This window comes from Propithecus coquereli, unplaced genomic scaffold, assembly GCF_000956105.1.
Source record: "Propithecus coquereli isolate 6110/MARCELLA unplaced genomic scaffold, Pcoq_1.0 Scaffold7, whole genome shotgun sequence".
Classification (NCBI taxonomy): Eukaryota; Metazoa; Chordata; class Mammalia; order Primates; family Indriidae; genus Propithecus; species Propithecus coquereli.
In genome coordinates, this window is record NW_012153062.1 from 5,654,749 (window position 1) to 5,681,372 (window position 26,624).

Consider the following 26,624-nt stretch of genomic DNA (forward strand, 5'->3'; position numbering starts at 1 on the left):
GCTTGAGCCCAGCAGTTTGAGATTGCAGTGAACTATGATGACACTACTGCACTCTAGCCCAAGTGACAGAGTGAGACCCAGTCTCAAAACAACAACAAAAAATTCCATGATGTATTCACAGTAGATTTATATCTTAAATATGATACTAAATATTCTGCTAAATTTATGTAGAAACATACATAAAGTTCAAGTGTTTGAGGAATGAAGTGCTAAAATGGAATGTGTATGTTAGAAGCGTAGAAATTACTGGAGGTGTGTCTCAGTGCTGCATCTCAGGGTGGAGGCTCCCATTCCCCAGGTGCCGCAGTGCTGCCTGCTGAGGGCTCCAGCCAAATGTCCCCAGCCTTGCCCTCTTCTGAGGGGAGCTGCCCCACCCCAAGATACCCCTCCCCGTGACTCACTGATGCAGAGGTGTCCAGGCCTTGCCCCCTGGCCTTGGTTTCAGACGACTCTGAGAGCCATGCCAGCTCCAGGGCTCACAGTGGGGTGGGCTGACACCTCTATTACCCTGACCACGTCTCAGTCCACTCGGCCCCTGCGCAGGACCACCTCCCTCACAGCTTTCAGCACAGATGCTCCCCGACTTACCATGGTTCACTTACAATTTTTAGGCTTCATGATGGTGCAAAAGGGATACACATTCAGTAGAAACTGTACTTCGAGTACCTGTACGACCATTTTGTTTTTCACTTTCAGTACTGTATTTAATAAATTACATGAGATAGTCACACTTTATTATAAAATAGGCCTTGTGTTAGATGTTAGTTTTGTGTTCGTTTTGCCCAACTGTAGGCTAACGGAAGTGTTCTGAGCACGTTTAAGGTAGGCTAGGCTAAGCTATGATGTTTGGTAGGTTAGCTGTATTAAACACACTTTCCAGAAACTGACAATATTTTCAGCTTACGATGGGTGTATTGGGACATAACCATAGCCCCATGATAAGTCGAAGAGCACGTGTACTGTTTCTGAGAGCACTCCCTAACAAACCGCCTGCACGAGCATCTCGGAATCTATCTCCCAGGGAATTTGACCCATAGCAGGTATACGCTGTGCTCGTTTCCTAGTGCTGCTGCAACAGATTGTCACAAACTGGGTGACTTAAACAATAGAAATTTATTCTTCCCCAATTCTGGAGGCCAGAAGTCCCAAATCAAAGTGTCAGCAAGAACATGCTCCCTCTGAAGCCTCAAGGGGAGAATCCCTCCTTGCCTCTGCCAGCATCTGTGGCCGCAGCGTTCCATAGCCTGTGGCAGCATCATTCCAACCTCTGCTTGGTCTTCACATAGCTTTCTTCTCTATGTCTGTCTGTCGCCTCCTGTCTTATAAGGACTTGTTGTTGGATTTAGGGCCCACCTCAATCCAGGATTGTCTCATCTTGAGATCTTTAACTTAATTACATCTGCAGAGACCCTTTTCCCAAATAAGGTCATATTTACAGGTTCCAGGTGGATGTATCTTTTTTGGAGGGGGCCATTATTCAACCCACTACATACACCAAAATATTAAAGTGATTATATCCTGGGTGAGGATGGAATTTATAGATGATTTACATTTTCTTCTTTGTACTTTTTTGTTTATTCTAAATTTTGTACAGCAAATGTATTACTTTTGCAATAGTAATATTTTTAAGTTGGTGGTTTGACCTAGAGTGCAATCTGGAGTAAAATTCGCCTTCCCTGTGAATGGAAGGCAAGAGGTGATGGCCACAGATATGCTGAAGGACTCTCCTATTTATAAAATCCCAGAGTCTTGAATAAAATGCAATTTTTAAGACATCACTGGGCTTACAAGATGTATGATGAATCTCTAAGTTCTCTGCAAGCCTTTTCTCCCCTGAATCTGAGAGTTGAAACCAGAAACGAGTAAATCAATAAATAACCAAGAGCAAAAGTTGACCTGAGAGTAAGTGCCAGGATAGGAGCCAGTCCGGGAGAATCAGCCATGGGCTAGTAGCAAAGTAAGGCTGCCCATAAACCCAGCAGCTGCCTGAGGATGCGTAAGTGGTCCCAGATGAATGGCACCATCCTGGATCTAGACAGAAGCAAGTGAAAACTATCTCTGAAGGAAAACATCCCCACTTTAGGGTCATAGGATTCCCATAGATTAAGATCAAGCTAATATAAATGAGTTTACAATTAAAAATCTCCCAACGTGCAAGGAAACAAAGCCATCATGGACAAGAGTCAGTAGAAGGAACAAACAACAGATTTTAAATTATTAAAAAAAAGGAGTGTTTCAAGTTTGCTGAATGTAAAATCAATATACAAAAATGAATTATATTTCTAGTGACCACCTATAGACAGAAACTTAGTGGTTTCTTCTTTTTAAAAAAAGATACCATTTGCAAAGCAACAAAAGGAGTACGTTTCACTGAATCTAAGACACCATTGATGATAAGATGCACCATTACCTTATGCACTTAAGAAAGAAAAATGACTGCCAATTATCACTGCAAGATGCCACCAATCATAAGACACGATCTGGATGATGGGCAAAAGTAAGAGAACTATGTGGAGAAAAGTACAACTTTATTGAAAGGTACAAAAGAAGGCCTAAAAGTCAAGAGATAATCTGTGTTCATGGACAAGAACACTCAATATCATAAAGATATCAATTCTCCCTAAATCTATTGATCAATGTAATTAAGTGAATGCAATTCCCATCACAATCTCAACAGAATTTTTTAAGATACTTGACAAGGTAATTATAAAATTTAGATGGAATATAAAGTATTAAGAATAGCCCCCCCAAAAAAGAATAGCCAAGAATACTGAAGAAGAATATAGAAAAGGAAATTTCTCCACCAGATATTATAAACTTATTATGAAGTAATGATAAAAACAAGATGTATCTATGCTATGATGGAAAAATTGGTCAATGGAACAGAATAAAGAGCCCAGAAACAGACCCGCCAATATATGGGATTTTGGTATACGACAGAGGCCAAGTTGCAGATCTCTGGGAAAAAGAGGGGCTTGTAAACGAGTGATGATGAGATAATTGGTGGTTAATTTGGAAAAAAACTGAATCCCTACTTATCCCATACCCAATATCAACTCTTAATGGATAAAAGACTTGAATGTGAAAGGCAAAACTTTAAAACTTTTAGAAAAAATACTGAAGAATATCTTTAATGACTTCGGATCGGAGTACAAAAGGATTCCTTAAATAGACACAGCTCTAATCATAAAAGATTATTAAATTAAACTACATTAAAATTAGTACATCATAAAGAAAATTAAAAGACAAGCCCCAAACCCCAAACTGAGAGATACACTTATAATCAGTAAAGAGTTTGTTTCCAGAATATATAAAGGAATCCTACAAATCAAAAAGAAAAAGACAAAAAACCCGAGAGAAAAAATGAGCAAGAGGCGTTTTACAAAAGAAGAAACACAAATGTCCGATAAACATATGCAAAGATCCTCGGCCTCATTGGCAAAGGAGGTACAGGGCAGGCTGGGCTGATCTGAGCCCGTCACGGCCCTGACTTAGGCTTGTTTTCGGAGGCCTAATCTTACCATATTTCACATGCCACATGCATCCGCATCCCACATTCAGTTCACTCATTCCATACATATTTTTGAGTGCCTGCTGGTGCCAGGACATGTTCTGTGCACTTGGGGTGTATTGCTGAGCCAGAGACAGGGGACCCTGCCCCTGCAGAGCCCCCATTCAGGCGGGACACAGACGATAAATGTAGGAGGCGGCCTGTGCAGCGGTGTGGGGGAAGGCAGCGAGTGCTGGGGATAAGAAGGAAAAAGCAGGGGAGGGGAAGGAGAAGGCAGTGGCAGGTTCTGACGGGTGGCATTTGAACAACTTTAGCCAGTTACTTCCTGGGGTACCCGCTAGTAACAGTTTGGAGGGCTAACTCCCCTCAGTGAGCTTTGTGGGTGGGTGAATGTGGGCAGAAACCCTTGAGGACGCCCCTCGCCGCCCTGTCCTATTCAGATACAGGTGGCAGGTCAGAGGTAGGTGAGGACATTTCATCACCCTCCCGTGCCAGAGAAGGGACCCACGTCTCCGAGACCCACTAGAAAGGACCTTGCAGAGGCTGGGTGGCAGGGGGGGAGCTGGATTGCTCCGACTGGCTAAGCGGGCGCCCTTCAGACGCAGGCTCCCTGTGCTGGCAGGAGGCAGGCAGTTTCTGAAATGTGACCCTGTTCACGCACCCCCTTGCACTAGAAAGAATTTGCGGCAGCTTTCTGAACTCTGCAGGCGCTGCTTACGTGTACAAGTCGTGTGGGGCTCTATCTCTTGGAAGTTATGAAACAATCCAATGAATGAGGGCTCCGTGTGCAGACTGGCCCAAAGACGGTGCTGTTCATGCAGGAGAAGGCCTGGAAGGCAGTGCAGGCCAGCGATGGACGCAGCCCTTCAGAATTCCACTTACAGCGGGACCGACGTGATGGTGGCCCTTACTTTATAACTGTCCCCAGCTGCCAGCAGCTGGCATCCTCACTCAAGGGACCTCTGCTCCCCTCTGTGGGCTTCCTCCACTTTCACTTTGCCTGAGCTGCCCAAGCACTGCTGGAGCCCAATGGGATTAGTTCCCAGGCCTTGTTAATCACTTTGTTGCCACGCAGCCTGCTCATCCAAAGCTCCTTCTGCCCTGGACAGAGGGTCCGTCCATTTCCTCCAGGTCTGCAGGGACAAAGGCACTATTGTGAAAAGTCCCCAGAGGGAGGTGGCTGAGTGGCTTCTCTTTCATACTGGAATGCGACATCTCCTTGCAATTAGAGACCACCCAGGACAGGAAAATAAGAGCAGGGCAGCGCTTCTAGCCTGAAATCCCATCAGCCTTTACCAGGCAGGCTGGCTGAGGGCCCTGCGTTGCCGTCCCACCTGCTTAAAACTCCTGGCGTCCTTCAGTGATTATCACAGCCCCTTTATACTTTATCTGCCTTCCAGATCAAACTCGAGGTCCTGTCCCTGACACAAGATTCATGTCTCTGGGGACATCCAGTCCCCAAGAACAAACCTCCCAAGGCTTGTTGTTCTTGAGGCTCCTGCCGCAGAGAGAGACATTTTATAAAAGCTTTTGAAGGCTGGGGGAAAATCAAACAAACTAAAACCAGGCTGGAAGTTGGAATCCATCCTTAAAGATACGCACTCTTCCCAGGAGACCCTCCCCAGAGAGCTTGTGGGAAATGCGGACCTCAGGACCCTAGAGGGAGGGGTAAATGCGGGCTTCTGGGGACATGAAAGGCGCACAGTCATCCACGGCAGTGGACGGAGAAAGCCGTCTGCGCTGCCGTGGCAGGGGAGCAGTGGGGCCATTCTGGCACACGGCCCCCTTGAGTGCAGGGTGCCCACGCCCAGACGGCCCTTCCCTAAAGGAATGCAGAGGGCCGGTGGCCGCCCAAGGTGACTGTTTGCCTCCATGCCAGCAGGGCAGCTTGCGCAGCGGCACTGGCATGTGTTTCTCTATTTCACATCTTCCTGTAAGGTCATGTTCCTAGCTAAGGTCTGTACTCCAGCTAGAAAATACCTTGTCCCCAGGGCCAGTGTTGGGGGGAAATTGTGTTTCTCCAGCCACACCTCTGGGACTGCCGCTGGAGCTAGGGTCTATTGGTTCCTTTCTTTCTTGCAGGCCTTTGGGGCCTTGCCTGGAAGCTTAGAGAGCCGCCCAAGCCTCTAATCCTGGCTGCCGCTTTGTTCTTCAGGCAGTGACCTTTACTGACATCAGCTCGACCCCGCCATCTATTTGAATCTCCCATTCTTTTTGCCCCTTTCTGGGTTGGAACGAAGGGTTTTGCTCTCAGGGGCCTAACCCTGTCGCTCTTGTGTGTGACTAATTCCCTCGCCTCCCCCTCAGCTCCAGCAAAGAGGAAGGGGACTGTTCGCCTGACTAGAGGGTCTGCGCCCGTCGTCGGCAATCAAAGCACAAACATAGTCCTTGCAGTGATTTCCTGCCCTGCGAGTCCAGCCCTGGAACACAGCTTCCTCTGTTCCTTCACAGCCCCCCAGTCCCTGGGACTGGGACAAGAGGATTTATGATATAGAAAGTAGTAAGTCACCCTTCCAACCCAGCAGCATCTGGTGTGAGAGCAAGTTGTATTGTTGTTCAGACGATATGACTTCCCGGAGAAGAAGCAGCGTCCCAAGAGCCCGGTGGTTCTCCAGCAGCTGCCTGTGGCGAGGGGCGTGCGAAGGTGGCGCAGCGCGGATGGAGGCCTTATTATCCTCAAAACACCCTGCGGACCCCGGTGCGTCAGTTTTGGCTGCCTGATTTCTGAAGTTAAAAAGCACATAATTATGGTATTGTTTGACTGCCAAGAATTCTGGGTTAATCTCAGTTTTATTTTGACTGCTACCTAAAATAGCCTGTCCCTGAGGACAGCAGCAAAGGCCAGGAAGCCAAAAGCAGAACGGCAGGCCTGGGATCCCAGCAGGCTCTCACTTGGGAGTGTTGGGGGGGCTCATGAGTGCCTAGGACCCGCACGAGGAGCCAGGGCCACCCCACCCACTCCCGTTACAGGCCTTTCCTTAGCCACTGGCCCACGGCTGCCCCTGCCCTGTGGGACCTGGCCTGAGCCTGCAGGATGGCCAACGTCCCCACACCCATTGTCCCCACATGCATTCAGGATAGTCCCTGAGATAGTGTGGAGTTCTATTTCTGTGATTTTGGGGGAGACGGGGCAAATAATAATAGTTGTCATTCCTGAGTTCCTTTCACGTGCCAGACCCTGATCTAAGTCTCATGCTGTGGTAACTCCTTTGGTCCTCACAGCAAGTCTTTCTGTGACCTGCCAACCTGCCCAGAGCCACACGGCTAGTAGGTGGTGGAGACAGAATTGAAACCCAGGGAATCCTTGCTGCGGACGCTGCCTCCTCCCCACCCTGCCATACGCCTCTCGGGAGGTGCGCGACAGCAGCACTCAAAGGCTCGCAAGGAACAGCTCCCATTGGAATCCGTGAGCGAAGATGAGAGACGTGTTCAGTTCCTAAGTGGAGGCCACATGAGGAACAGGCCTGGGGAGCGGTGCTCCTTCTTGGAGCACAAATAAAAGATGCCACAAGCATTCCTCACCATCCTCAGATCAGCAAACATTTACCACGGATCCCACTCTATTCCTGAGGTCCCTGGGCCACTGGGCCCTGGATCGCAAGAAAAGTTCCATGACATTACTTGGGGAATAACAATCCAAGGCCATGTGTACTCTTAGAGAGGAGGGCTTCCTGGGGGAGGGGACATTCAAGTTAGACTTAAAGGATGCTAGGATTCTTCTGGGTGGACAAAGCGGAGATGGACTTCCTGGGCGGAGGGAACAGCATGGGCAAAGCACTGCTGTATTCCCCCGGGCTCAAATGTTGTTCTCAAGGATTCTGCTCCCGGAGCCCTGGGCCCCAGCCTGCAGGGCATGGCAGGAACTGAGTAACCATCCCTCCTCCTCATTGCTGCCCCCCACTTTGCTGACTTTAGAGGAACCTTCCCTACCCTTCCTTCCTGCCCCACCTAAATGCCAAAGAAATTTTTCCAGCTTGAGGCATCCCTGAACTGCTGAGGTGCCCAGAGCTGCCAGGCCAGCCACTGTCAGAGTGGTGCTGCCAGGGGTCAGCCTCACCTCGGCCGGCAGCACCCGGGAGCTGGCGCAGGCTCATTCCAGCCGCCCAGCACCCTGTCCAGCCACCGCCAGCAGGAGAATGGCAGGACAGGCGGGCACCGTGAGAGCTAAGGGTTTCCAGTATACTTCTTCATTCTTTTCTTCTCCCCCTAAGCAAGAAAAAGATAAAAGCAAAGCTAAGGGACCCGGCTCCCAGAGCCAGTGTGTGCGAGACCCAGTGGGGCTGTGTTCCTCTTGCTCCTCAGAATGTCCTCTTCTACCTTTTGTTTATTGTTATTCACTTATTTTAACAGAAGCGATTGTGAGTTATTTTAATAGGAAAAAACAAACAACAAACAAAGGCAGGTCGAAGTTTTACGGTCTTGGCCTATGGAGGTGGCAGGAGCAGCTCCCTCCGTATCTGCCGGACTTTGGTTCTCCGTCAGGTGCTGTGGTCTAGGGAGGTGCCCGGCTGCACAAGGCTCTGCCATGCAGGGAAGGCAGAGGCCCACTCTGCTGGTACCACTGCGGGCTGCTGCATCGACAGCCCTGTAAGAGGAGCACAAATCTTCTTGCACCGGTGGAGACGCACTCTCCGAAGATAGGACTTGTGCCCGAGGGCACACAGCTAGAGAAAGGTGGCATTGGGTCTCCAGAGTCCAGAATCTTTCTACCGCATCTCATAAGTTCAACTCACCTTCGTTACGTCTGACACTTTTTTCCTAAAGTCCCTGAAAGAAGCCTTTCTTCAGAGACATGGTGTGGAAGGGAAGCTGCGCATCCACAGAGCTGCGGCCCCAGGCAGCCCAGAGCGTCCTAGAACCCTGTGAAGCTCAGGGGAGCGCGGGTGCGAGGAGAGGCCTTCCCAGGGAATTGAGTCTGCGCAGCCACCGCCTCACTTGTTCGAGATCTTCGCGAAGCTCCCTTTCTCGACTGGGATTTTTATAAGAAAGACCCAAGAGTTTACTCCACAACATAAAGAATGCCCAGGAAAATTATATGAGCCCGGGAGTTTCAGGCCATGTTGTGCTGTGATCACACCTGTGAAAAGCCACTGCACTCCAGCCTGGGCAACATAGAGAGACCCCATCTCAAAACAAAAAAAAAAGAAAAGTTATAAAATTCAATTTTGAGCAAATCATCAGTGAACATTCCCAATCTTTATGTATCAGGGGACCCAATTCCTTCTCCCAAGTGGATCAGAGTCTCTCTCCCTCAGCATTAACCGTAACGTGCACACCACGGGACGCTCGCTGGCTGTCCGTATAAAGGTCCAGGGGCTTCCCCACTGCAGTGCAGCGTCTGTCACCAGGGCTTAGCTCATCCAGCCAGTTCTATGCCTATGTCTCCAAATTGAAAGTTGAAATAGAGACTGACTTATTTTTAATTTCTTTGGCAAAGCGAAAAGTGATGGGATGGAGGATCTTCATACAACATGGAGCATTGGCCGCTTGCTAATTGGGGAATCTCAGCTGGGCCTACCAGAGTCATGAGAACCCTGGGCACCGGGGGAACCCGGAGCCAAGGAGACTGGGGTTTATTTGGAGGCTTCCCTTTTTGCTCTTAAATGATTCTACAAGGGGAAAATAGAGAGAAAGAGCAATCAACAAACCCATAACTATTGACATCTCTATGAATGTACTTCAGATCATTATGCAAATAAGAGGGCCTTTTAATATAACAATCAGAAGTACCAACTTTTGAGCATTTATCTTATGGTCAAGCATAGGGACTTTACACACATCAGTTCACTAAACCTTTATGACAACCCTTTGATGTAGCTCCCATCATCTCCATTTTATAGTTAAGGAAACTGAGGCTCAAAGTTGTAGCTTGACTAAGGCCACAGCAAGGGGAGGGCCAGGACTCAAGCCTTCACCCAGAGTCCATGTCCTTTCTCCAGTGTACTGTGGTGCCCCTGCCCAGCATGACCCTCACACCGTGGCTTCCCTCCACACTGCATGCCGCCCTCTGTCACCATGGTGCATCTGCACATGCTCTACCCTCTTCTTTGGTACCTCGTGGTTTCAGTCTTTCTAGGGAGTGTCTGGGCATAGGTAACAAAGGCTAGAAAGTGTTTCTGTCTTCCTCCCCTTTCTACCTGCCCAAATCCAATTTATTTTACCAGACTCAGAGCAAATGACATGTCCTTTGACATGAAACTTCTCATTATCTTCCAGTTAAAATTCAGCATCTGCTACGACTATATAGAAATATGTTTAAATTTATTATTTTGTTTTATTTTAAGAGCTGTGAAGGTGGGCAGTTTTCAGTTAAAGTCTTTAGATACTTGGAACTATTAAACAAAATAAAGAAAGCAAGTTACCAATTAACAAGTAAGACCACACACTAAAATACATGGTCTCAGCCAATGTAGTTTTGGTTGCAGCTCTGTGTCCATCTTCCCCATACCTGCCCTAAAAGTTCTCCCAAATGGAGCTCCCCTCCCACCACACCCTTAGCAGGTATCTTCAAGAAATGAGAGAGGAGAAAGGCCCTTCTGCAAGGATGGTGGAAGTTCCATTGGTCCCTGGCATTCTATTGGGGACTACATGTATTAAAGTTGGCGTTTGGAAGACCTTTTCCAATCAGAAAAAAAAGTTAGAGAGGGTGACAAGGTCTAAAGGATTTTATAACATTGTTTCCATTGGAAAATGAACTCAGCTTTCCAAAAATTAATTTAAAATTTTGGGGTGAGGCTCTCGTGATATGACCACGTTTGTACCCAGGGTTCTGGCTTGAGGAGAGTGCATGCTCCTGAAAGGCTGAGTATAAACATTAACAGAACTCTTACATGTACAGTAGTCCCCCCTTATCTGCAGCAAACATGTTTCAAGACCCCTAGTGGATGCCTGAAACCACAGATAGTACTGAACCCTATGTATCCTATATTTTTTCCTATACATACTTACTTTTGATAAAGTTTAATTTATAAATTAAGCATAGTACAAGATTAACAACAATAACTAATAATAAAAATAGGACAACTATAACAACATACAGTAATACAAGTTATGTGAATGTGGTTTCTTTCTCTCAAAATACCATATTTTACTGTACTTTAGGTAACTGAAACCGACGAAATTGTGGATAAGGGAGACTACTGTATGTGTTTCGTATTCAAAGCAAACTAAGAAAGATGTTATTTAAAAGAGAAGGTGAAACATTATGAATTTTTGTTTTGGAACGTAAGTAAATGTGCCTAGCTAGGTATACGTATAAGCCTGTACATAAACTTATTTTGAAATGTAAACTTATAACTTTTTTATAAGCCTAAATTTTATATAAAGGATTTCCTCAAAGCAAGGATACCCTCTTTTTAAATATACATTTTTTTTTTGAGATAGGGTCTTGCTGTCACCCAGGCTTGAGTGCAGTGACACAGTCATAGTTCACTGCCGCCTCAAATTCCTGGGCTTAAGTGATCCTCCTGCCTTAGCCTCCTAAGAAGTTAGGACTACAGGTGTGGGCCACCACGCCCAGATAATTTTTTTTTTTTTTTTTAGAGATGGGGTCTCACTATGTTGCCCAGGCTGGTCTCCAACTCCTGGCCTCAAGCATTCTTCCTACCTCAACCTCCCAAAGTGTTGGGATTACAGGCATGAGCCACCATGCCTAGCCATGGACACCCTTTATAATTTTGTTTCTGGTGCAAGTTAAACCCTACAATATTAAACAAAACCAGATATCACCTCATATAGTAGGGTGACCACCTGGTTTGCCTGGGGTGGAGGGATTTTCTGGGACATGGAACTTCCAGTGCCAGAATCATCCAAGTCCCAGGCAAACCAGGACGAGATGGTCACCCTCCACCATCAAACATATGTCTGATATCTTTAAAAGTAATGCCATTCTTTCTGGTGATTCCAGTGAGATTTCTTGGGGAATGCTAGTGGAGGAACATGACAAACAGAGCTGAGTAAGAAGCAAGTAAAGTTGACTTCAGGCTTCTCTCTCTTTTTTAAGTGGTCTGCAAACAGACAAAAAGTTTAAGTCACTGCCACCATGAATAAAGGAGATTTGCAAAGTGCTTTGATTTTGTTTTTAATTTTAAGCTTGGACCCCTCCAAAACCACTGGCCATGCTCTAAATCTTACCTATCTTTTCCACATGAGCAGTTCTGATAACAACACTGCAAAGGTAACCAGTCCATCACCCAAAGACAGGAAACTGGTTGTATACAGTTCTGTTTATTTCCGTTTCTTACCTCCTGTAGCCTTTGCCTGAATGCTAAATCAATTAACTTTTGGGGCATAACAAACTACCGCAAAATTTAGAGGTTCAAGACAACAACAATTTATTTGGTTTATGACTACAGGCTTAGCAGTTTTGCCTGGACTCAGCTGGGTTGTCCTTCTGGGCTGGGCTGGGCTCACTCATGTGTCTGTGGTCAGCTGGCAGGGGCTGGTTGACCTAGGGATGCTCAGCCGGGATGACACATCTCTGCTCCATGGGGTCTCTCATCCTTCGGCGGCTCAGCCTGGGCTTATTCGCATGGTGGCAGCACAGTTCCAAAAGTACAAGAGCAGATACTGTAAGGTTTCTTGAGTTCTAGCCAAGAAATTCTACAACTTGTGACTTCTACATTCTGTTCATCAAAAGACCAGCCCAAATTCAAGGAGCATAGAAATAGATTCCACCTCTTGACAGAAAAAGTGTCCAAGTATTATGGCTGTTTTCTGTGATCTACCCAGCTCATCTACAGCTTCCCAGCTCGAGCACTGTATCTCCCTGCCTGAGTGCACCCTTTGCTCAGGAGAGCATGTTTAGTTTCTGCCAGAGGCAGACTAGAAGGGCAGAGGAGTTGATACCCTCAGGTCAACCCTCAACCAATGAGGAGGGGAGCTGATAGACAAGTCCCCCAGATTCCTTGCTTGTAGTCAGGTAATTTCAAGTGTATTCTACACAATCTCTCCGAGGGACTGTGGGAGATTGAACCCAAGTTTCCCATGGTGGTCACCAGCTCATATGCCACCTTTTCTTGGCATTCCTCTCTTCCCTGTCTCACATCCCCACTACCTTACGATGGGGGTCACCTCCCTCAAGTGATCTTGCACTACTTGCAACCAGATGCTTCTCTTAGGGTCTGTTTCTGGGGAAACCTATCCTAAGACAGGTAGGCAGGAGTTAGATCACCCCCGATCTCATAGAACAAGAAAATGAGTTTGAATTTATTTTTAGATGATTGAGATTTTGAGGATTTTAAGCAGGAGAAATCGGTGTCTTAGAAATAAAATTAGCAGAAACTAATACCCAGTTCCACTGACTTCAGGCCAGTGTTGTTACATTAACTCTATGCTACTCCAGGCTTTGGATGTGAGAATATGCAGATCTTTTTTTAAAATACATTTATTTTTGAATAGATAACAAATACACATGGTGCAAAATTAGAAAAGTGCAAAAGGTCTATTTTTAGAATCATTTTTTTGCCACCATGGAAGGAGCATTTACATAGCTGTTGTGTTTAGAATGCATTAAAACACAGGAGAGGCAGCTCTTGGCTCCCTGTGGGGCCACTCCTGCTCTGCTTCTTGTCCCCTCACTCCTGCAAGCCTGTCCTGGGCCCTCCCAGGACCCACTACCTGCACGCCTCTCTGTTGGAGGGGCAGGAGAAAGACATCGACATTCTTGGTCCGAGGGAAACTTGGCGGGGTTGGTGGATGCCATCCTTACTCCCTGTTACCACAAATAATTGCGAGTTGGCCGAGCATTACCCAAATGCATTAAGGTTTGTGGCTTGTTCTGACAGAAATCTAGAAAGTGCAAAGCCAAGGCCAAGCCTGCAGCTTTTATCTCAGCTAGCTGGGGAAAGGAAGAGATAATGATTCATGACACCCCAGGTCTTCACATTTCTCCTGAAGAGCCACCATCTGTCCATGATGTGAGGAAAGAAGTGCTGTCAGGTTAATTGCCCTGGATCAGCCAAACCATCTGCATTTATTTAAATCAAGTTAAGTCCATAAATAGTTTTGAGTGTCTGCTGTGGGCCAGCTCTGAGATCAGCTCTCTGGGGTATTTGAATAAGCGTGAGCCACCAGCTCTGGCATTCAAGGAGACAGGCTGGTGAGGTGGCAGTTCTGGCAGCTTTAGAACCAGGCATGTCTAGGGAGAATCCCAGCCCCACCATGGACCGCCTGAGAGATCCTGGGCAATTTAGTTAATCTCTGCAGGACCTCTGTTTCCCCACCTTTAACACCATCCCGGCAATGCAAGCGAAAACCCCAGGGTTTCGCTTCCCTCATCTTTTCTAGGAACTTACAACCTACCCAGGGAAGAAAGACACTTACTTTGTGAAAAGTAAACATCTCTAAGAGAAGATCAACAGTTCTAAACAAAAAAGAAGCAAGGAAAGAAAGGAGGTAAACACAGGGCTGATGAACTGCCAAACCTCAATGTTTGCTCTAGAAGTTGAGCTGGGGGAATAGCAGGGAGGACAGGAAAAAAGTAATTACTGGCCTGTGATTTTATTCAGTCTTAGCCCAATACAAAATTGCCATGCCTGGCACATGGTGGGCATACAATAAATATTTGTTGAATAAATGTTTAAGTAAACTGATAAATGAATGAATATTCTGAACTGGTTTTGTCACTGAACCTTATGAAAGACACCCAGAAAAGAGTATGTAGAGAAGACAAACAGATGGAATGGGAGGCTTTCATATTCAAGAAAGACTTTTCTCAAGAACATTCTGGTCTGTAAAGGCATGAGTCAAAAATGGATATGACAGAAGTTTATAAAACTGAAAGTCCTGGATAAGATTATTATAATTTTTTTTATATTTTCAATTAATTTATAAGACTTCATCAAATATTATATTGTTATTATAGAAGTAGATAGAGGACAATCTTGAAATTGAAGTTTTAGGACATCTGAAAGAACAAGAAAGAAAGTCCTATTTGTGATTAGTACACATGGAGAATTTTTATCCCTTCAGATACTGGAGGCTGAAAATATAACTAAAACAGGGGAGGATTTGATGCATTCACAAAGGCTAATCTCAGAGCAAGTTGCTTCAGATTCCTTAGGGATTTTGAAGCTTATGTCCTGAAGGACTCCCATGTGGGAGACCAGCTGCTGAGCTGTGGGGGTCATGGATCTAGCCTCCTATCAGTTCTGTGGTTCTGTGTTCCTTCACAGAATGTTTAATAAGCTCCCACCATGTGCCAGGCGGTGCTCTAGGGACCAAGAACATAGCAGTCACTAAGTGTCCTAGCCCTCAAGGACCCCCAATCTAGAGACAGAAGCAGATATGTAAAGAAATAAATTGCAGCTTATTGAGCTTAGTTCCATAATAAAAGCATTATTGAAGCACTTTATGACCTCAAAGTTCTAGTGACAATAACTAAATGTCTGTGCATGAAAGACACTTGACAATATTCGATAATTAAATAAATGAATGAAGGATACCTGGTAGCAGGAACTAAGAACAAGGGCTCAATGCTCTATGTCCTTTCGGTTACCAGCATGAAATCTACCTATTATTTTCAAAATTAAAAAGAAGTTGAATCTATAAAAATTGTCTTTCCATCTTTCTAATTTTTTATGCCCTCTTCTCCACCTGCATTTTAGCATTTCCTATGTACTCAGAAAATGTTTGCGAATGGATAAATGGATGGATGGATGGGTAGCTGGATGAATAAGTAAAAGAACGAATTTTTTTGCTTCCAGAAACTGGGCAGATTTTTCCAATAGAAATTTGTTAATATTTGAAGGCTCACTAGAATCTAATTCATCAAGTAACCATTTCGGAGATCACTTTGTGTGAAAGTCCTGGAGGCTATCTGGATTCAATAGCAAAAAAAAAAGGGCATTTCAGTGTCTGGAGCCATTGCTGAGGGCTTTATAATTTGCATTTCCAGAAAACTTGAGTGGGAAGCTCTATAGAATTGCAAACTGCAGGCCAAAGTTTATATTGACTAACTGTTGATTTTGGCAGCACACACTGAAGAAGGAAACCTTACTTCAGTGATTTCTCACTCTCTCCCTACACTGGAATGAGCACATTTTAATTCACATGGTGCTTAGGACAGCTATTTTTCTGAAGAGCCTCAACGTAACTCCTAGAGCGTGGCACTCTTGATGACTTCGCCAGGAACCTGGTGATTGGAAGCCAGAGGTCCAGGAAAGAATCTGGGACCAGGAATCTGGTCTTCATTAAATGATTTGTCCTTATGAGAAGCTTAGTCTTAGGTCAATATTCATGAGCAAATAGTTCTGTGGCTTCCTCAAGTTGCCTCTGTCCCCATCTACCTCTCCCCACATTCAGTCCCTCATCCTCCCTCCAATAGCAAACTGCACTAAGATGAGACCCTAGAGTTGTGCTGTCCAATACAGTAGCCACTAGCCAGTCTCGTTATTTAAATTTAAATTAATTAAAATTAAATAAAAATTTAAAAAGCAATTTCTCAGTCATACTAGCCACACATCAAATGCACAAAAGCCACATGTATCTAGTGGCAACCACGGTAGACAGTGCAGAGAACATTTCCATCATTACAGAAAGTTCTGCTGAACTGCATCACCCTAGAGAAAAACGAAAATGAAAATTGAGGAGGAAGGTGGTAATTTTGAAGGAAATGCCAATAACATCTAGACTAGCCATATATAGGGAAGGAACATTCTAACAGGAAGTTGCCACAGGATGCACAACTAAGCAACAAATCGGGGGGCGGGGAGGGTGCGGGGGGGAGGAGAGGGTACAGTTTTGGGACCAGAACCTGGGGTTCATCCTGGTTCTACCATCTACCATGTGCAGCCTTGAGCAGGTTATGTGAACTTTCTGAGCCCCAAACTTTTCACCAGGGAAATGGTGGCAATAATAGTTCCTATGCCACAGGCTTGATATAGGAATTAATGAGCCAATTAGCATAAAGTGCTTAGCCACCGCCTGACATAAGGAAGGTCAAAAATAGTAAGGCGAGGAGGGGTACAAAAAGGAAAGGGAAAACCTAGAGAGAAGATGGCTGACCTAGAAAGAAGAAATGTCCAGAGGATTTAAAAATGGACCTGAGCAGTGAGCACTTCTATGATGGAAGACATAAAAGTGGAAGACCAAAGGACAGCAGGAGCAACGGAGGCAGCTGGACCTCCAGAGACCTGAAGAGTACAAGGGAAAGCTCCTCTGGTCTCAGGATTCGGGAAGCTGTTTCAGGCAGGGCAACAACCCCATGTGGTCCACAGTCTTCCTGCCCATTTGTGGCAACAGGAATTACACCGCCGATGGGAGTTCAGCTGTACTCACGTTTATGGCAATGATTCCATTCAAGAGACCAAGGGACGTGGGGAACAGAGGTGGCTTACCTGGGACAGGCTGGATAAGCCAGGGCTGGAGCTACAGGGGCCAAATCAAGGTCAAGGTGACATAGGGCATTAGGGTAAAGGAAAGGGGATGATGTTTATTCAGTGCCTGCCACTGTGTTTAGCACTTCACGTATCTAATCGCACTGCAACCCTACCTTATGAGTAGCCACCCATAGTTTGAGGAACAAGAAACTGGGCTCAACGGGGTGAAGGAACTTGCCCAAGATCCCACAGCTGGTAAATGAGATTCAGGATCCAAGTTCTGGCCCACTGGATTGCAAAACCTATGCAAATTGGCTGTGGAAGCCTTTAAGCTTTGTGAAGGCATAGCAATAGACATGTGCAAGAGGGCGTGAAAAGAGTCGGTGTTATATTTATTTATCACATAGTGGAGTCCTATGCAATGTCCGTGTTGTGGGGTCACAAACATGAATGGGTCTTGCTTAGCAGTGAGGGAGACAAGCTAAGAACAAAATAAGGACTACTGAAGGTAAAATGTTCTAACTCATCCACACAATAAATACTCTATTTATTGGGTCCCTACCATGTGCCAGGTACGTTACTAGACTCTGGGGATACTACGGTGTGCTGTGTTTACAAAAATGGTTGCATTTCCCCCTTTCCTTATATCCACACCCCTTTGCAGTGTAACTTTCCTCCCATTACAAAGTTGAGTCTATTTCCCCACAATTTGAATCTGGGATAGCCTGTGACTTGTCTTGGCCAATAGACTGTGGCAGAAGTGACATTGTACCTCTTCCAAGAATTGGCCTCAAGAGGCCTTGTACCTTTCTAGTCTCACTCTTATAACTCTCTAGCTGCCATGTGACCTCACCCAGGCTAGCTGGCTGGATGGTGAGAGACACGTGGCTCTTTCACCTTCATCATCCCAGCTGATGGCCAGCCACCTGCCACACAGAGGAGCGAGGCCACTGGAGACCTGCCAGCCCCAGCTAACCCAATAGCTGATGCCCCATGCCTGAGTGAGCCCCGCCAAATAGCGAAGCCTGGCCCAGGTCAGGAGAACTCCAACGGGCCCACGGATACACAAGAAATAACAAATGGATGCTTTCCCTTTAAGGAGTTTTCAGTTGGTTTGTTTCATAGCAAAAGCTAACTGATACATGAACAAAACAGACATCAATTCTCAAGAATCTTACAGTCTAATGGAGGAGACCAACTTTAATCACAGAATCCCACAAATATATATTCAGGGAAAGGAGGCGATAATTAGGCCAGCCTCCACGATGGCCCTGTGACCCCCACCCTGTTATTCCCACTCTGCGTAGTCTCCTCCCACCCTGTATCAAGACAATAGCACAGAGCAGAGGAATGATGTGTCGCTTCTGAGGTTAGTTTATGAAAGGCTGCAACTTTTGTTTTGTTCTGCCTCTCTCTTTCTGATCATCCTTTCTGGGAGAAGTCAGCTTCCACATCCTGAGGACACTCGGGCAGCCCACGGAGAGGCCGCGTGGTGAGGAACTTAGGTATCCACCAGCAGCGTGGAAGGGGGCCCTGCAGCTCTGGAGAGATCCTGAACGAGAACCGTCCAGCTAAGCTGCTCCCAGATTCCTGACCCAAAGAAAACGTGCGATAACAAATTTTTGTTTTAAGCTGCTAAGTTTTGGGGTAATTTGTTACACAGGAGCAGATAACTAACAAAAGGAGTTAACTAGATAAAGTAGGCATCGGGAGGGGGAGGCAGAGCATTCCAGACAGGGGGAATGGCATGATCAAAGGTCCTCAGGTAGGAGGGAATGCAGCACATTTGAGAAACTGAAAGCAGGCCGGTGCGGCAGGAGTTCAGAGTGCACACATGGAACCATGTAAGGCCAAAAGGTCAGCAGGCTCCTGACGTGTCAGGTGTGGCCTAAGAAGTTTGCCTTTAAGAGCAACAGAAACCAGATTATTAAGGAACCAGTCATGGGCTCCAAGGAAGCCCAGATTCTTAGACTGATGAGAAGAAGAGGGCAGCAACACAGTTCTGAGTCATGCTGTCCTTCTTGACCTTGGTCATGAATTGTAACAGAGCTCCAGAAAACCCTGTAAAGCCAACTGGGCTGTTATCACAGGGGCTGCCCCTCATCTCCCTGGGGGGCCGTAACACGGTGGGAGTGATGGGTGGGTGGCAGAAGAACGAGAGTAAAAAGTGTGTGGAAATGAGAGAAAAGGGCTAAGGACCGGGCTGGGGCAGTGAGTGGCAGGAAGGAGAAGGGAAGCTGGCTGAAGGGAGAGCAGAGCAACGTCAGAGGGGGTGAGGGACAGACGTGGATGGAGGAGGAAAGCGGACGGAGCCACAGGGCAGCTAGGAAGACTGACACGGTCACAGGAAGAGAGTTGGAGACAGCGAAGGAGGCTCTTGGAGACACAGTTTGAGAAAGCCTGAGAAGCTGAACCGTGAAACAGTGTGTGTTCAGAGTGCAAGGAATAGAACCATCACTCTGGTGGAAAATAAAGAGTTTGAGAGCAGAAGGGGAGCAGTGGGGTGAGGGGAGCAGCTAGCACAGAGGTGGAAAGCAGAAGGCAGTTGTTCTGCAGAACAACTTTGCAGAAAAACAAAGAAAACACAGCATTGAACAGGTCCATCTCTTTTGTGAATCAATTATAGAAAGATAATTTATACTTTTTTCTTTTTTAAAAAAATATATTAGCCAGGCCTGGTGGCTCATGCCTGTAATCCTAGCAACTCAGGAGGCTGAGGCAGGAGGATCATTTGAGGCCAGGAGATCAAGACCAGCCTGGGCAACATAGCAAGACTTCCTCTCTGAAAAAAAAGAAAAATTAGCCTTGTGTGGTGGCGCATGCCTATAGTCCCAGCTATTCAGGAGGCTGAGGCAGGAAGATCACGTGAGCCCAAGAATTCAAGGTTACAGTGAGCTAGGATCATGCCACTGCACTCCAGCCCGGGAAACAGACTGAAACCCTGTCTCTAAAAATAAAATAAAATTTAAAAAAATAAAAATAAAAAAATTTAAGATAGACATATGAAGGAATTACATGTTGTTCCATCAAGAAAATAGATTCCACCATAATAATGTTATAGGAACAGAGCCCCAGTCTTAACATAAGGGTGTTGAATTGATCAGATAAGGAGCTTTTTCCCTAATCTACAATCCCATAAATTGTAAGTAGAATTTTAAAAAAACACAATAGTTTTCCATTAAACAACCTTCCTTTTTCTCTTTCCATCTCTAGTCCAGGAGACATTGCCCTCCTTCCTCACTGTTCCAAGGAGGAATCGAAGGAGGGCTGCCTGCTGAGCATTCACCACTGTCAATCAGAATCTAATGCCAGGAGTTCGAGATGTCCCCATGCAGGATCACCCACGCTGAGAGAGAAGGCTCCACGTTCCGGGGGCCCCTGGCCAACACCTGTACAGACCACAGCCTCGCTCCACTGAAGCACAAGAGACCAATTTGGAGACTAGAGCGTGTGTCATAACATCAGCGCTTGCTCAAAACCACTTCCCGGCTGGGCAGATTCAATGGCCTCTCTTTCCTTTGAGTGTGCTTTGAACAGACCGCGGACGGACAGAGGGAACGGAAAGATGGACCGAAAAGAAACACAGCTGTAAATCAGTGTCGCCTCTCGGGGTCAGAGTAGGGAAACCTGCTCACCCCCAGGACGGCCTAGTGTTATCCTATGTGCCTGAGCAGTGAGTGCTCTGCCCCCCCGGCCCGTGGGCTCCGCCTTGTTCCTTTCCTCTGTGGCATTGAAGCAGATGCCCTTGGGAAGGAAGAAGCTCTGACTCCGTCAGGGCTCCCAGGCCCCCCCTTCTCTAAACAGAACGAAGACCATTCAGGTTATTACAACACTTCTAGTGACTTTTTTTATTGCCTTCTTCAAATGTGCAATGAATTCTCCTGATCCAAAATTTGTAACCCCTGTTTCTGCAAGCCTGAAGCTTCGAAGCTCATCCCCACAGTATTAATAGAAATCATTTGGATGCTCTAATTACCACCAGCACTTACTGAAAAATAAAACAGCCCGCTAACCTCCTCCTGCTTGCGTCCTGGGCACAGCCCTGGTGGGGCAAAGGCTGCCCCAGGACCCCACTGTTCTTTGAAAAGAAAGAAGCAATTCCAGCCAATCCAGGTGTTTGGGAAATTATTGAGACAGTCTTTTTCTTATAGATATCAATGCAGTTAGTAAATAGGGTAAGTTATATAGGGGACTTTATGGTGCTGACATTTGAATACATTGAAGGGAGAACTGAAACCAGTTTGTCAGCCAAATTTTTAGCACAATTTCAGAATTTGCTACTAGTGTTTTGATTTTCTTCCAAAGTTCTTCATGTCTTCCTAGGGTAATAAGAGGCTGCGGCAAGAACTTACGAACTGAAAATAGGGAGATGAAAAAGATGATGTCAACTTACAAAGGATCCACTGTTGGTTGGATTAGGGGAAAGGAATATGTGAAATTATGAGTGTTAAGGAGAGAAAAACAGACAAAACCAAACAAGGCACTTTGGAAGCAAAGTGAAAATGTTTGGAGTCATCCCACCTCCTGTTCGCTGACACACATAGGTTCCACTGAGCGTTAGTCCCACCCATCCCGGCCTAGAGGCAAGGTGCTTGGGGGCTGAGTTGTTCTGCAAGGCCCCCGAGCAGGGTGAGAAGTGGCCTGGTGGCAGAGCAGAGCTGCGGTTGGCCCATTACTAAAGGTCATGGTGCAGGGGTAGTTCTTGACTTAGTCTTTTCTCCGCTCAGTCTACGCAAATGAGTAGTAAAAGGAGATGCCTATCTCCTTCCTTTATTGTAGCAGCCCCTGAAGTTCTATTTCCTTCTTGAAACCTCTGACTCAAGGGCTGCAGGAATGCTCCCGCACCCCACCCCATCCTGTCTATGCTCGCAGCTTTCGTGACTCCCACTTCACTCACCGCCTTGCAAAACATGCCCAATCCATTGCTTTTACACACTGCTGTTTGCTGCTTTGTTTATTTTGCATATGTGGGTCATCTGTTGTTTAGGTAAAATTTCAATCTGGCTGTGTTGGTGTAGTTAGCTTTTGATTATTCCCAGAAGGAAGATAGTACAACATATCCATATAAGCTTTTAATATTATGTTTTTTTTTCCTTTTCAATGATACTGTTCAGCTTCAGCCTAGCAGGTTCTCTGAATGATTCAGCTTGGGGACTGTCAGGGCTATTATTATTTTAAAGCATGATCATTTAATGTGTATTATGTACATCTACTACATTTGATCCCTTTCTGTATAATTTTTATTGTTTGTTTTTTTATTACTAAAGTAACATATGCAGAATACAGAAATTTTGGAAAACAGAAAAACACCCTTTTGGTGTATATGTTTTTAGTATTTTTTTCAATGTATATAGATTTGTTTCATTGTTTCAATAATAATGGTATACTATAAAGTTTGTTTTAAAGTTTATTGTTTCATTTAGTAATAGATCATGAAGATATTCCCATGCTACTAAAGAAAGTGTAATGACTGTGTAGTATTACATTATATAGATTTTATACAGACAATTCCCCATTATTGGACATTTATTTATTAAACACATAAGCACTTACTATGTGCCAGGCACAATTCTAAGCTCTGTATAGATATTAACTCATTTAACTCTCATAATAACCCTATAAGGCAAGTACTATTATTAGTACTTTTGCAGATGAGAAAACTGAGTCACTGGCTGAATAACTTGTCCCAGGTCATACCACTTTGTAAATGGTGAAGCCAGATTCAAAGCCAGATGATCTGGCTCCAAAGTGTCTGCTCTGGTCATGGTAACTTGCTTGCCTCCAACTCTAAAAGTAAAGACCTTCCTTTACCTGGGAAAATAGCTTAATCTTCATAAGACTTCCCTGACAAATAAGGGAACTGCTATCCTGTGAGTCACTGTTACTTAGAATTAAATCGTAAGCTTGTTGAGATAATAGGCATCTGGGCGGGATGGGTGGTTAGCTCTGTAGTCCAGGGAAGGCAACTCCAGGAGAGGCCATAGACTTGGGTCCAACCAGGCCACGGCCCCAGTTACTCACCCATGGGCAGAACCGAAGGGGAGACTGTAACGTCCTCACATCCAACTGAGAAGGCCTTTCCTGTGCATTCTGCCAGTAGGAGCTGCTGCAGCTGGCCAGCCTAGCCTCAGGAGGTGAGGAAGAGGCAAGGTATTCAGAAATGGCCTGGCCCATGGCTGCTCTGCCCCAGATGGAGCAGAAACTGCAGCCAGGGCTGTGTGGGGGTGGTGATCCCACATGCAGAGGGACTTCTGGGCAGCGCTGGAGCTCATGAGAATCCTCTGACTAAGGTGCAGAGGCAGATAAGTAATTGTTAACTGCATGACTCTAGGACCCTTATTCATTGCAGCCTTAAGACTGGGCTCTGGATCTGGCCACCTTCTTTCCTATCCTCCTCCTTCCGTTAAGATAATATGATACAGCTAACTCTGATAACTGTGCTGGCCGACTTTACTTCTAACTCATTTAATTCTCACAGGAGCGCTAGGAGGTAGAACCATAATTATCCTGAAGAAAGGCAGCCACAGGGAAGTTAAATAACCTGCCATAAAGGGGGAAGGCTGTCAAGTGCCTGAGACACCACAGAGTTATGACCTTGACTTGAACCTGTATCCCAAACAGGCCATGCAGAGGGTAGCTATGGCTGGAGGGGAAACGATATTCGCACCATCTTGTTCCCCTTCTCCCTGTGGGAAAGAGAAAGTCTAAACAACAATTGGCATTTGATGCGAGAGAGTGCCAGTTAGGGCTGGAGGTGGTTAGAAGTTGTATTTTGTTTAAGTGCCATAGGCAGTTGTTTGCAGGGCTAGAAGTAGATTTATAGCTCTCTGCCTGGGAGGTCCGTCAGTTTGCCTTCATTCTTTCTTCTACAAGGGAACCAGCCACATCCAAAGTCAATGTTACAGGGCAAATTGGTCCTGGGAGCCATGATTATCACTGCAGTCCTGGTATCTCCCCCTCTAAATGCTCAAGATCAAGATGCTTAAGAACTACACAGCCCACGGAGATCTCTTCCACACAGAAACCCTACACCATGGGTTCCCACCCGAGTCAAGACTCAACCCCTTTCTCCCGCATGTGGATATAAACCTGGGTGGAGATGAAACCAGCTGAAGTCAGACTTCCCATTTAGGAAGATCATTGGCTTAATTTGATAACAATTTAAAGAATATAGAAAAGATGCTTTAAATTGAACCGGATAAGACTTGGCAAAAAGTGGGTTTCCTACACTAATTGAATGGTGGGTGCACTTGTTGAGTTTCAGAGCAAGATTTAGTAATGTACATGTGTATTTTTTTTTTTAGAAAATAAAAGATACATTGCTTTATCTTCCATAGTCCTTGAAGATAAATAAACCATGAAAAATAAAAGTGCAATGTCTGATAGGCTTTAAAAAATAAAAACAAAGAATTGTGGCTATCCTTGTTGGAGCCACAGAAATGTTATTGCCTTGAATAATGAGGTAGTCCCCCAGCTTGAACTTCTGCAGTCCATTCTCCCTACCATGATCCACCTGGATCACTTAAAAGTGCAGTAGATCACGTCACTCTCCTGCCTAAAACCTTGCAAGGAGGCCAGGTGAGGTGGCTCATGCCTGTAATCCTAGCACTCTGGATGCTAGGTGGAAGGATGGCTTGAGGTCAGGAGTTTGAGACCAGCCTAAGCAAGAGTGAGACGCCATCTCTACTAAAAATAGAAAAATTAGCTCGGCATGGTGGTGTGCACCTGTAGTCCCAGCTACTCGAGAGGCTAAGGCAGGAGGATTGTTTGAGCCTGGGAGTCTGAGGTTGTAGTGAGCTACGATGATGCCACCGCACTCTACCCAGGGCAACAGAGTGAGACTCTGTCTCAAAAAAAAAAAAAAAAAAAGCTTGCAAGGACTCCCTATCACACCCAGATGGGGTATCCCCTCCTCACAGGGAGTTCACAATGATACAGCCCCTGACTCTCTGGAGACACAGTGCAACATAGCAATGAAGTGCTCCATGGCCACGCCCCCAGGCTGAAATCCTAGCTCTGTCTCCTCACTCGCTGTGTGACTCTGGCCAAGCGTCTCTTGTTCTCTGTGTCTGTATTCTCATCCATAAAATGAGGATAATAACACCTACCTCACAGATGGCCTGGCACATGATGAGCACTCGAAAGCCATCGGCTGTTCTTATTATTACTTAGACCTTATCTTCTCTACTCTCCCCACCCGCAGCTCCTTACCCTGCAGGCACGGCAACCTTCTTTCTGTTCCTCAAATTTGCTAAACTCATGTCTACATTTGAACTTTTGCCCCAAAGTGCCTGAAACTGTCTGCCCACACTCCCCACCCCCACCCCGGTCTGTGAGCTGTTGATTTCTTCTCATTTTCGGGTCTCAGCTCAAGGCACCTCCACAGAGAGTTCTTCCCTGACCACCTGCTCCAAACTAGCCCCAACTCTCAGCGCTTTGCCGTCCTGTAGAAATTTCTGTGATGATGGAAATGTTCCGGATACCACGAGCCACTAGCCGCGTGCGCTATTCAGCGCTTGAAACGTGGCTAGTGTGAACTGGAGAGCTGAATGTTTAATTTCATTTCATTTTAATCAGTTTAGACTTAAATAACTATGTGTGACTACCATATTGGACAGTGCAGTTCTACCATTACCTGGCTTACAGTCTTCATGGCACTTACCATTCCCTGCACTTGTCTTGGTGGTTCATTTGTCTGTTGTTTGTGGTCTCCCCCAGCGAGGCGAGAGCTCAGTGGAGGGGGGGTCTTGCCTGGCTTGCTCATGGCATGTCCCCCATGCCTAGGAAATCGCCGGGGTCTTTGTAGGGGCTCATTGAGAATCGTTGGATATATAAGGAATGATGGGCATATAAAAGCACTTGAAAACCAAAGCACACAATACAAATGTAATATATATTATCATTATATGTATATATAATTTGAAAGCCTGCCTAGGTGTTTCACTTTTTAAAAATCCTTAACACACCCCCCCCACACACACACAGGTTGTTAAAAGTCAGTAATTTTTAAAAAGTTGTTTTCCGTTTTATGAATATATTTTTTATTTCTCCAAACAAGACCCCTCACCACACAGATTGCGTATATAAGCTGCCTTCCCTCTGGCAAATTAAGGAGGGCTGGCCTGACCACAGTGCCATTTCCAGGTAACTTCCGAGCAGCCTATCTTCATGCTAAGTAAAGCAGGGCACGACTGAGAGCCTTCTGCCCGGTGCAGGCCATGAGGGCCAGCCCCGGGCCACAGAGCAGCCTCCCTTCAGGTCTGTTCATCTGTCACCCCGAGACTACCATCCCAGGCTCACCTGGGTTCAGGTCTGAAGCCTCTGAGGTGTGTGGGTAGCCGCCGCTCTGTCATGGAAACACGAGTATTTCTAAGGGGACTGCAGTATTCTGGAAATTAAAAACAATTGGGAGCAAGCTGTCTCCTTCCCGGGAGCAGCTGAAGCAGAGTCGCGCTGAAACACAATGCCCGGCGCTCCTGGGAGGGCTGAGATCTGACCCGTTCCGTGCCACTGCGCAGGGTGCGATTTCCAAAGACGGCTGGGGCTGTTATCTGACCTCCCTAATGAAGTGCTTTGGCTTCGTGTCTGCTTCCGAGAAAGCTCTGTGACTGGAGCAGCAGAGTCAAATCAGGGCCAGGGGATATCCCCACCATGCAGGATCTCAGGATCTGGGCCTGAGCCCAGGGACACCACAAACACAGACTTACCGCTGCTTCCATTGCTCAAAGCCAGGTGCCAGGTCTGGGAACTAGGCTCAACTGCTGTGCCAAACTGGCCTTGGACCTCCCCTGACC